We start from the raw sequence: 12,500 nt of genomic DNA on the forward strand, positions 1-12,500 counted from the left end.
GTACATGGGCGACGCCCCGACACGATCTCTGCACCAACGTGTGCACTGTGTGTGTGTCACAGAGGAATCGCGCGGGGCTCTCAGTACATCCTTTATTTATGGTAAATGGTAAATGGCCTGTATTTATATAGCGCTTTACTAGTCCCTAAGGACCCCAAAGCGCTTTACATATCCAGTCATCCACCCATTCACACACTGGTGATGGCAAGCTACATTGTAGCCACAGCCACCCTGGGGCGCACTGACAGAGGCGAGGCTGCCAAACACTGGCGCCACCGGACCCTCTGACCATTTATACTCAAACAAGCTTTCACAGCAATAGGTGTGGCATGTATGGAACTGATAACAACTCCTTAAAAGGAGGGACCGTTAGCTTATCTGTTGAAACAGAAAAAAGGCGTTTAACGGTCATAGCACATATTTTCTACCTGCAGTTGTACGACTCATAAGCTCTTTTTCCTTTAAATGAAGCTACAAAATAAACATAACACAAAATCTTTCAACAATGTCTTTAAGACATTCCTGCAGTTTAGCTAATTGGTGTTTGTTATCTGGCTTCATGGACAGATAGAGTTGGGTGTCATCTGCATAGCAGTGAAAATATGCTTAATTACTGTATTCTGTCTAATTGCTGCTGAGTTTACAGCTCCTATATCTCACCTGACGCCTGGACTGCCGTCTGTGGTCTTCAGCATGATAACAATGTGTTATTTATGTATTTTGACTGGTTTACAATGGCAGGACAGTAAGCATTATCAGTGCACATACAATAAAAAACTGTGGTTTTCACTCTAACATCGATGAGAATTTTCCATTGGCTCTTTTGAGCCAAAACAAGTTGGAAAATCCCCTGAAATTAACAGCAGTCAAGAATGAATTGCTTCTTCTCTTCTGTGTTATTAGGATGTGCAAAGACTAGCCATAAAATGGGTCTTTTAGGTTGCCCCGATGAGACAATGTAATTGTTTTACTTTTATACTGGTAAAATGAGAAGGATTATTTACAGACATGCAGGAAATTAAAGGCATGCCGTGGACTCTTTACTCCCAGATGGAGAGACATTGTTGCACTTTGCTGCCATGTTAGGGTCAAAGGTCAAAGGTAAAATAGTTGTAAAATCATTACAAAGTTGCTATGAGAGATTATGTTTGCCCTGCGACAAAGTATTTGAAGAGGGGTCATTGAATAGTTGATTATGAAAATGGTGTGATCATATACCATGGCTTTCAGTCACCAGATTTGAACCAAGACTACCTGGGGGAAATCTGACTGACATACAGTAACAGACAGATAATAGCTCTGTTAGTCATGATCCCGGGTCATGTTGACCCAGCGTTCTTAATTTTCGTGTGTTTTTGTATTTTGTTCTTTTATGCCATGGTTCCTTGGTTGTTCTGTTAAACTGTTGCGTATTAGATTTCCCCTCATGACTTTACCCCCTGTGTGCCCCCTCTATGTATCTGTGAGTCCTCGTTTCCCCTCTTTGTGTTTTATTCCATGTTTTCCCCAGCCCGTTACGTCTGTGCCCTCCCCATGCTCTCTCTCTCTCCTCCTGTCTGCACCTCTGTGTACTTCCTGTTTTACTTTGACAGTCTCTCGTCAGTATGCATCATGTTGTGTTTGCTCCTGCCCTTTCTCGTTATGATTATCTGTGTCAGCTGTCTTTCCCGTGTGCTCCCACTTCCAGTGGCGGTCCTAGCCTGTTTGGCGCCCTCGGCGAACACTCCCTCTGCACCCACACACACACATACAAACATATCAAGGATTGTACATTAACATAAAACTGTTTTCGGAACCATACTGAATTTCACCAGAGAAACACACACATACATATGAAGAGAGAGAGAGTATGCATAATATGCAAACGGCTACCAATCAGCCATCATAATTCGTCATACAATGAGAACAGGACAAATCAACAATTGACAATGACTAATTAATATCAAAATCTGTAAAATAATGTATTGTTTGGAGTTTAGTCTTTTACTGTTACTATTTTTACCATTTCTTCTTGGAGCAACCGTAACCCACATAATTTCCTTAGGGATTAATAAAGTATTCTGATTCTGACTCTGATTGTTTCAGGATGACCTGCCATTATCCAATGACACATCTGCTTACCTGTATCTTTCACTCGTTTCTCCTCCTCTTCTTTTCTCTTTTTTCTAAACTGAGCAGCTGATGGCTTTGAACTTTTCTTGTCCATCTTCCACTGGTTTCAATTTTGCACTCCAGTATGAACACCCATCCCCCAACCCGAGGATCACCACAACATAACCTAATAAACCTACACCTTAGTTCAAAGATTCACTTTGCCTTGGGTTTATTTCTGGGATTTCACACAGCCCAGGATTCAAATCATGAATACATAATGGGCTTGGATTTACATTATGAATGAAATGTGCTCTATTTGGAAGCAGCCGGCCCATCCCCTTTAGACGGGTTATGTGTGTGAGACTTTAAATCATCAAACTGTAAATTATACATTTTAAATTGTTATTGATCCCTTTACCCCTAGTCCTAAAGTGTATATTTATTTTCTTACTCTTCTTATATATATTGTTTGTTTACTTGCACTGCTGTAACTGGAGCCTCGTCGTCTCGTCTCTCTATATACTGGACTGTATGTAGTGGAGATGACAATAAAGTTTACTTTGACTTCAGCAGCGAGCAGGCTCACCGAGGGCTCTCGCGCTCACTTTTCGCGTATAGAATTTCGAAAAAACATCGGTGCAGTCTGTATCATATGCTGCTCCAGCCAGCCAGAAAATCCCCCTCTCCTCCCTGTGCCGCAAGCAGCGGCCACGCATCGCAAACACAGGGCGCCCTTACTCCCAGCAAATGCGCGATAGAAAACCGATCGGTGCCTATGCCATTCCCAATATGCGCTGGCATGATGTTGGGGCAGCATGAGTATGAGCAATTGCTTTTTTTGTTGTTGTTTTTTGCCGATGCCCGTGATGTCCCCCCCTCCCCCACTACGATGCCTCCCCGGGCTTCTTCCGTATCAAAAAGTGTGTGGACAAGAGATATTTTATTTTGTATTCTTATGGTGACAGTTTATAGTCAGAACTATCATTGATCAATCATTCATCATTGTTGAATCAGTTGATAGAATAATCTTTGAATTACATCTATGTTAATCTGAGCAAATATTAATGTATACAGATTATCATCACTTTAATCAGTCTATTGTTGTTCTGTATTATTCTTTCTATCTGCGTAAGCTGTTGTCCATCAGTGTATTCACACCACTCGATCTGGTGGGTCCAGCTGGGCCTGTTCCAGTCACTTGCACATATTCAGGCGAATAACAACAGGCACATAGTTATGTAAAACACGCACGTTCACACACACACTTATTAAGGACACGGAGGGCGTCTCAGGACATGCTCCCTGTTTGACATACACCCACTCACAATCGACACGAATAGATATACACACCACACACACTGGTTTTCTCTGAGTGCTGGACTGAGTGGAAACATCTGGAGGCCATATAAGGAGAACTTCTTGAGTTCTGAGAACTGACTGATACTTATCATGTGACTTGACGTCATCATTGCAATAAAAGCCTTGTGACATGGTTGTTCGGGGGAGATCCGCTCTGAAAGGTTTATGATGCTCATCTTCCCCACATATATATGTGTATAATAAAAACCACTATTTTGACATCTACTGAGGACCATGCAGTCGTTTGTCTCCTCCTCAAAAACTCGAACCTTGACAAGTGCTACTGCCCACTTCCCTCGTTAACCCTCTTTGTATTTATGTCCACGTTTCCCTCAGTTCAGTGTCGTGTCATCAATGTCTCTTCCCTGAACCTGTGTGCCTTTCTCTGTATTCCTTCAGTCCCCAGTTTAGTTCTGTTTCTTTGTGAAGCCTGCAATAAAGCAGAGATTTTGAATTCAGCTTTTGTCTCAATGAGTTTTGCATTTGGGTCCTCATCTGCCTACACACAGCTAGTTCATGACAGTTAGTGTTTCAGAATCAATTCCAGTAAACATTGAAGCTGTTGCAGAGGCATGTGTTGTACAAATTCTCATGAACTTGTCTTTGCCACCTGCTTGTACACATTGCTTCTTTGGTTTGGGTCTGTCATGTGTTTTTACATAGTTGTGTGTTCCAAATCTGCCGGAAGAGAATACTTTTTGTGTGTAACTTAATAAAAAAATAAAAACTAATTTGTAGGTCTAGGGCATATTAAAGCCCAAATTAGGCATTCATTTATTAAGTGATTCCGCAACTTACTTTTACTGTAATACAAAACACTTCATCAAAAGGAATGAAACAGTAAAACACAAAGACAGCACTGCAATCAACCAGTAAAACACAAAGACAGCACTGCAATCAATCAGTGAACTTGATTCTGACTGGAATGCAAGATTTTTTAAAAGATCAATTGTGTACAAAAAGGTAAAAGTATAATGTCTTGATCACTGTATTGTAAAATACTACATGAAATAAAAAAAACAAACAAACATCTGCAATCAGTGATATTTTAAAAGAGTACAAAAAGCTAAAAGTTGAATGTCTTGATCAGTTTAAAAGTCAATTTGCCTGCAAATCCATATGGGGTGCCATACCAGGTCCTGCTCTGTAATGGAAAAGCCTTTTTGAACCTCCCCAAGCTGGTCGACCATGGAGGTAAAGTGCTTGTAGCTGCTAAAAACTATGTTTTTCAGACCCGTTGATGGGGACGTCATTTTTACAGAGCAGAAAGTGTTTTAAAAATATTTTTTATGTCCTTGGGTTGGTGAGCTCATATTTCAACAGGGGGTAGTCTTGAGGAGGGAGTACTGCTGGCTGGTGTGGTGCTGGAGGTAGGTGTGCAGATGAGATGGAGGTGGTCTTTGTCAAAATTGATGGATGTTTAGTTGCATGCAGACTGAGGATCCTTTCTTCCTGACAGATGAAGTCCTGCGCAGTCTTGATGTTAATTTTAGGGAGAGGAATGTCTGCTTTACAGAGAACCATATCTTCCACCAGAATCCGGTGCTGTATTTGCTCGTAAGCCTTTAAAATAGAAAATTTCTCTGGACTGTTGCGACACCCCTGAGGGGAGGGCAACCACAAAAGTTAAACCAGAGTGCTGCTCTGAGCGCTGGTGTCATGTTGTGTGGGTGCATAGCGCTTGGACATCTTTATTCTCTGTATAAGAGCAGCATCAAGAAGGTCATCCCTTTTAATGCGGCAGTAGAGGGTGTTGCCCCAGTGGGTTTTGTACAGCTGGTTAAACTTTTGTGGCTGCTCATCATGCTCCTCCATGGTATTCCAGGTTTGGAGGACCTTGTTCCTCTGCTCAGTGGTAAGTGATAGCTTGTCCTCTATCAGGCCAATCTCCACAAACACAGAGCAGAACATTTCCAGCTTTTCAAATCCAGGAAGAGGGTTTGAACTGCAGGCATCTTCCAGGAAAATGAATCCGATACAAATTTGGTTGGTAAAGATTAGAGATGGACTGATCCGATATTACGTATCGGTATCGGTCCGATACTGACGTAAATTATTGGATCGGATATCGGAGAGAAATAAAAAATGTAATCCGATCCATTAAATATCAAAAAAGCACCTCACAAAACTTGCGACACGGCGTAACTCGGCTCATAACCGTAGCACGTCGGAGCAGTGTTCTCACGTGATAGAGCGGCTGTGTGTATTTGTAGCCTCGCTACCAAACCAGCATTTCATCTCCAAGGAAGTTATCCCAGAGAGAAGTAAAGCAAGTGTGTAAGTTCATCTCTGAATGTTTGTAAAGCATTCCCACGTTAAGCTTAACAACCGATATATGGAGCGACTGCCTCTTCTTTCCCCTGTCTCCTGCTGCTCCTTCAATCATGAAACTGATCAATGATCAGCTGATCGGCTTTTCTGTCGTGAGGCCGTCTCTCTTCTTTGTTTTTGGCCCACTTTGCACCAGAAAGAGGAAACCAGCAGCTGAACAACAGCAGCACGTTTAACCTTGGTAAGCTGTTGTTAGAATTTATTTAACCCTTTAAAGCCGGTCGGAGCGGACACGCTCCGTTTTGCTACTATTTTAGAATCCCGGTAGCACTGCAACCAGGTAAGCTAGCGCAATATTTTTTTTTGCATATGAAACCGGAGGAGTTGTACTTACATCTTGTGCCATCAGCTTGTCCTAGGTCACAGTTTCCTTCCACATATAGCTTTGCAAAAACTGCATAAAAAGCATTTGCAGCAACAAAAACATAATATTCCAGAAACACGCTTTGCTGATCCGATCAGCTGTTCATAACACTTCCTACGTTCATCGGCGTGAACTATCGCATGTCCGCCATGACCTGCCCAAAACCGGAAGTGACGTCATTTTGAGGAAATGTAGTTTTTTACCATCAGGGCCTCATGAGCCCATACTTGTGTTTTTTAAAGTTATCTTTGACTTTATGACTTTCTGAATAGTTTCTGGGATGCTTAGGACTCATATTGCACTGCTGGAAATAGTTTATTTTGATGCATATGCTGCTTTTTTGCAAATTTGCATTATAATATTATTTTCGTTTTTCCTGCAGTATATTAAAATTGGTGTATTTCAAAAATAAAACTATGAAGACACTTAAAATAAATTTCCTGTGGTGGGAAACTATTTTTTGCAACTTTTTTGTATTTACAGTTTTGAGGGATAAGCCTCCCTTGCAATTTCTGTAATTACTATGCACTTAATGCATACATATTACTAAAATTTGGGCTATAATTGTTGTATTGATGTATATCAACTTGAAATGCTCCCAAAAATGGCACTACAGCATGTAAAAATATAATATAAGCTCTGGCGGACTTGGTTCTATGGTAGGTCTTAATGGGTTAATATTACTTTCTACACCAGGATTCTTTTCTACGTAGCTGATGGCTGGTAACTGTGCAGGGGGGGATCTAGCAAAGTTTAGCCAGGGGGCCAATAGGGCATTAACACGGAAAAGAGGGCACAAAGACATACTTTTCTTTCTTATTCTCATTTAAAATGTCTAGCTTTTAATAAGTAATTATCTGAATCTTACACACCAAGTTTTTATCTTATGTAAAATATATAGAAGTCCATTACTGTATATAGTAACTGTTAAGTCTAATATACCCCAGTAAGCTATACTATAGCTTTTTTTTTAATAAGTAAATTGAACATTAAGTGTTAGTTTTTCAAGCAGTTTTACGTTAGACAAGGCCACTGTTAGCTGTTTCCATTCCTTAAAAAGGCTGAACTACCTGCTGGATTTGAGAATTAATCATGTTATTAACTCTGGGCCTTACACAGAGTTTCTGTCTGATTTCTCAGACTTTATATCTAATTTAGTTTTGAGCTCAGATAAAATAATTATTGTGGGTGATTTTAACATCCATGTAGATGCTAAAAGTGACAGCCTCAACATGGCATTTAATCTGTTATTAGACTCAATTGGTTTCTCTCAAAATGTAAAAGAACCCACCCACCACTTTAATCACACTCTAGATCTTGTTTTAACATATGGCATAGAAACTGAACATTTAACAGTGTTTCCTGAAAACCCTCTCCTGTCTGATCATTTCCTGATAACATTTACATTTACAATAATTGATTACACAGCGGTGAAGAGTAGACTTTATCAAAGTAGATGTCTTTCTGAAAGTGCTGTAACTAAGTTTAAGAATATAATCCACCCACTGTTATCATTTTCAATGCACTGTACCAACACAGAGCAGAGCAGCTATCTGAACGCTACCCCAACAGAGGTCGATTATCTTGTTAATAATTTCACCTCCTCACTACGTATGACTCTGGATACTGTAGCTCCTGTGAAAACTAAGGTCTCTAATCAGAAGTACCTGACTACGTGGTATAATTCTGATAGAAGTAACTTTTAAGTTTAAACTGCAGATGTCTATTATTAAAAGATACCTCCGTTATAAAGCTTTCAAATGTATTAAAATGTTCATATATTTTTGTATCACATGCCATTACATCCTGTCACGTACACACACACACACACACACACACACACACACACACACACACACACACATGCTGATAAGTAAGCTTGAAAAACAGGAAATGCTATGCAACTGTCTCTTGGTGTAAATAAATCTGACTGCAATTCCTCGGTTGTGAGTATCACCCGATCACTCACCCGTGCACGTAGCTCTATGAAACTCCTTATGACTGTCTTGTATTTCTTCATCGTATTTAAAAATGTCACACACCACTGACATTTAATTGGTCCTTCGAGCCGGATAGTTGACTGATATTATTATATCATCTAACTGTCCACAGACGGAGTCTTCGGATCCTGACGTCGTGACCGCCTGCACTGCAAACGCTCGCTTCCAGGAAGATGAGGAAAGACCACAGTCGTAAATTCGTCTGCTGGCCGGTGTCTTACTCAGGCTTCACGGCGACAGGACTCGATAACACCGGATAAGAACACAGCGCTACTTTGAAGGTGAATATAACACAGTCATAAACATCATGCGTTTGAAATAAATCGACTTTACAACGACACTCATACCTGTAGAATCCTGTGTGGATAATGTAGAATCCTGTGTGGATAATAAGAGAATCCTGTGTGGATAATAAGAGAATCCTGTGTGGATACTAAGAGAGGTCCTGTGTGGACCGAAGGTTAGAAAGTAACCTATAAGACGGGATTGCATGTCCTGTGTGGACCCCCGCTAAAAACTTGACTACGAAAAAGAGTGTCGATTAAAAGCAGGTTTCCATTTAAACGCGCAATGTATGTGTGTGTAAAGAGTAAGTACATATTTGAATAGAGACTCCAGGTCTCTGTACTACTCTTCTGTTTTCCTGTGAGCACCAATTGGTGAGAAAGAGGGAAGGTTGCGCTTCAACGCATAAAATTGAGGCCGCCCTGGGTTTAGCTCAGGGTAGAAGGCTGCCTTAATAACCTCCTCTGACTCTAGTACCAAGAAGTCTCACAGTGTGTGTGTGGCAGTATTAATAAAATAAAAGCATGGGAAACAAACCCACAAAACCTGAACTAACAGTAGAGGAGAGTAAAAGGCGCGAGGAAAAAAGAAAAGAAAAGCAGAACAAACAGGCTAAGAAGCCACCCGCTGAACCCAAATGGTTTGCAGTCCCTCTGCAGTAACTGTTTTAAGAGGAACCTTACAAACAGAACTAAACAATGAAATATAGTTGGCATGACGATCATGCCCAGATTGTGTAAAATAAATAAAAGGAAATCATTCACATGAAAACCTTTTCTATAAAAAGAGAGATGCATAAGGTAGATTAAGGCTGTGTCATTGTTCAGCCAAGGAAAGTGTGTGAAAAGGTAAATGTCTCCAGCCTGGATGACGGGTGGGACTGCAGCCCACCCAGAGCCCTTGATGGATACAAAATAAAATATAGAAACAAAAAAAATAATAAATTACTTGGTTCGACAGGCAACAGAGAGAATGAATGTGACTGAAGGTTGGATCGGAGATGAGGCAAACAGAAGACCAGTCTAAAAAGTAGGCACAAACCTGTTCAGAGAAAAAGCAAATTTGTACAGATTGGATGAATACTAAATTATCTGTTTGCTGAGTAAGATGATCCTAAACTATTAAATTGGCTCAGTAGTAGTATAGTGATTTACACTGATAAAATGTTGTAATATACTGTTGTCATTATATAGAAAGAAAAAGATGATAATATTAATAAAAATATAATAAATAATATTATAAATAATATAAATATAAAAGTAATATTAATGACAAGTATCCTAGTCAGTATGATGTGAGATGGATAATTGTTATGAAGTAGTCTGCATCAAGTTTAAGGTTTGCTCAAACTCAGTATAATGACATATGAGATGAAGAAAATAAAGGCAATATCTAAACCAATTAGGTGCATAGAGGCACTTAACCTGCTTGAAAACTTGTCATTTAGCCTAGATAAATATTACTGAGATGTAGAGCACATTTATAATGACAACTAATAAGCCAAACCCTGTAGATAACAGCTAAAGCTACAAGATTGAGAAGCTGATTTAAATATGTGGACACTACTAAGCTAATGAGCGAGTTAAACGTTTTTATTTATTTGTTTCCGAGCGGAAGCTGCATAGAGGACAGCACAGGGAGCAGTCTATCAATGAATAGAAAACACACATACACAAAGTGTTACATGTGAGATTATTTTTGGAAAGAATCAGAAGTGGGATGGTTTTGAATTAAGAAATCAGTGAAAAGATGCATGAATTACACCTGATAATAACATACAGAGGCAATGAAGGAAGCAGCTTACACTCACTGAACATTAACATGCATAGGAAAAGAAATGAAGACCTGCTTACACTTATACACATAACATGAGTTGGTATTTCTGACCAGAGAGAGGGAAACGGGTAGTTTAAGTACTCAGGATAATAATGAAAATGTCTTAGTTGTGTTTCTTCAGGAGCAAAACAGACCTGGATCAATTCTCCACGTGCAGCGGTCGGAAGAAACCCATAGGTTAGCAAATTTGGGAAAGAAAACTGACTGCTTAAGCGGAGAATTGTGCAGGAGTCTGAAACACTGCAAAAGCAACATGTGCAAATTCACGTACATGATTTACAAATGCCCAGTTTTAGAGCTGTAAACTGTGAGCAATTCAAAGTTTAAATATATATATAGAGAGATAAAAATAAGGAAACTTTAACTTCAAAGTTGAAATATGTAAGGTGTGTGAAATGTGTGAATTCTTTGAAAAACTAGAAGGTATCTAGGAATGCCTCAAGTGAAAACGTAATGAACAAAAAAAAACAAAAACAAAGAAGAAGAAGCAAAGAGCAATGGAAACACGGACGTGTATAACATAGAACAATTACTTCTAGGCTCTGAACACAAACCCTCTGTTGTCAGATCTAGCAGATCCAGTTGTAGTAAAAATTACCACAACTTACAGGCCAGTTAAACCACAATATCCCTTAAGCACAGAAGCAAAAACAGGGATCAGGCCAGTAATTGCAGATATGGAAAAGGCAGGCATTTTAGTAGAAACAACTGAAACAACCTGTTACACTCCGATTTTCCCAGTGAAAAAAGCAAACACGGGGAAATATTGACTAGTACATGACCTTTGCAAAACCTGATCTATGGCAAACACTTAGCTCTGAAAGATGAAATAGAATGGACACCAGAGGCAGATAAAGCATTTATTGACTTGAAACTTGCCCTGCAAACAAGCACAGTTTTAGCTTTGCCTGACTGTGACAAGCACCCTCCTTCCTGCAGAAGTAGATGGTGCCGAACACAGCTGTATGCAGAAGCTAACTGAAAAAATGAAACCCCGACCAGACATTTTTAGTACACTGCAGCCTACTGTTTTAGAAGCGAAACCTTTAGCTTCCTCTTTTTCAGCACAGAGTGAATAACTAACGGCTATCATACGTGCATGATGCGCAAAGATCAAGATATATATATTCACACTGACAGTCAATATGCGTTGCACACCACAAAAGGTAATTCAGAGGTTACTAAAGGCAATAACTTCGCAGGCCAAGCCGCAAAGAAGGCCGCACAGCAATCAATATGAACTTTAATGTCTGAAACTTCACAGCTAATACCACTTGATGTACTTCAAAATGAATAGGAAGCCGCTCCTATAGAGGAGCAAAAGAAATGGTTAAAGTGTGGAGCACGGCTACAAAATTGCTACACAAGACAGCAGCATTAGTGACAAATAGCTTAAAGCATTTGTCAAGGGGTGGAATGATGAGTATCCTCCCCAAACACTTCTATACTCAAAATTTTGAAGCTTCAGCACAAGAGCCTATCAGAACATGCATGATTTGCCAGAAACATAATGCCCAAGGGAATCTAAGGCCCCAAAGAGGTCATTTCCCCACTCCACCTCACCCATTTCATACCATACACATGGATTTTATCCAACTAAACAAACACCAGCAACTAGAGTATGCACTAGTAATAATAGATGTATTTTCAAAATGGCCTGAGATCTATTCAGTGAAAAAGGCTGATGCAATAACAGTAGCAAAATGTCTGTGCAATCACTATATTCCAACATACGGAATACCAAGTCTAATAAGATCTGATAATGGCACACACTTTGTGAATGAAGTCATATCAAAGGTATCTGAAGCGTTAGGTTTCAGCATAAAACACCACTGTTCCTACCACCCACAGAGCGCAGGATTGGTGGAAAGGACAAATGGCACTATAAAACAAAGATTGAGAAAATGTATGGAGGAAACCGGCCGCCCATGGCCCGAATGCATAGGGTTGGTTAAAATGTGGATGAGACTAACACAGGGCTCAAACAAACTAACACCCTTTGAAATAGTGCATGGGCGACCCTTTCCCCTTCCTATTACTAGTGAACCAATAGACAAATCTATAAGAGAAACAACATTAGCAGAGTGGATGACAAAGCTGTTAGAGAATAAAGAAATAATACTGAACAATCAACTGCCGAGTGATTCTTCTCCAGTCTCTTCCAGTTTGAAGCCAGGTGATTGGATCCTGATCAAAGTACTCCAAAGAAAAAACTGGAGCACTCCCAGGTG

The 12,500-nt window shown here is 39.9% G+C and overlaps 1 protein-coding gene across 2 annotated transcripts in view; it reads left to right on the forward strand.

The window, feature by feature from the left end:
• The first annotated feature begins 8,251 nt into the window (after window positions 1-8,251).
• The window catches only part of LOC113007434 (syncytin-A-like), a 445,664-nt gene continuing 441,415 nt past the window's right edge, over window positions 8,252-12,500 (forward strand). For both annotated transcript variants that reach the window (XM_026143998.1, XM_026144002.1), the window contains exon 1: window positions 8,252-8,429. The gene's annotated coding sequence lies outside the window, so the exon portion shown is untranslated. The remainder of the gene's footprint in view (window positions 8,430-12,500) is intronic.

Source organism: Astatotilapia calliptera, chromosome 16, assembly GCF_900246225.1.
Source record: "Astatotilapia calliptera chromosome 16, fAstCal1.2, whole genome shotgun sequence".
In the NCBI taxonomy this organism is placed as follows: Eukaryota; Metazoa; Chordata; class Actinopteri; order Cichliformes; family Cichlidae; genus Astatotilapia; species Astatotilapia calliptera.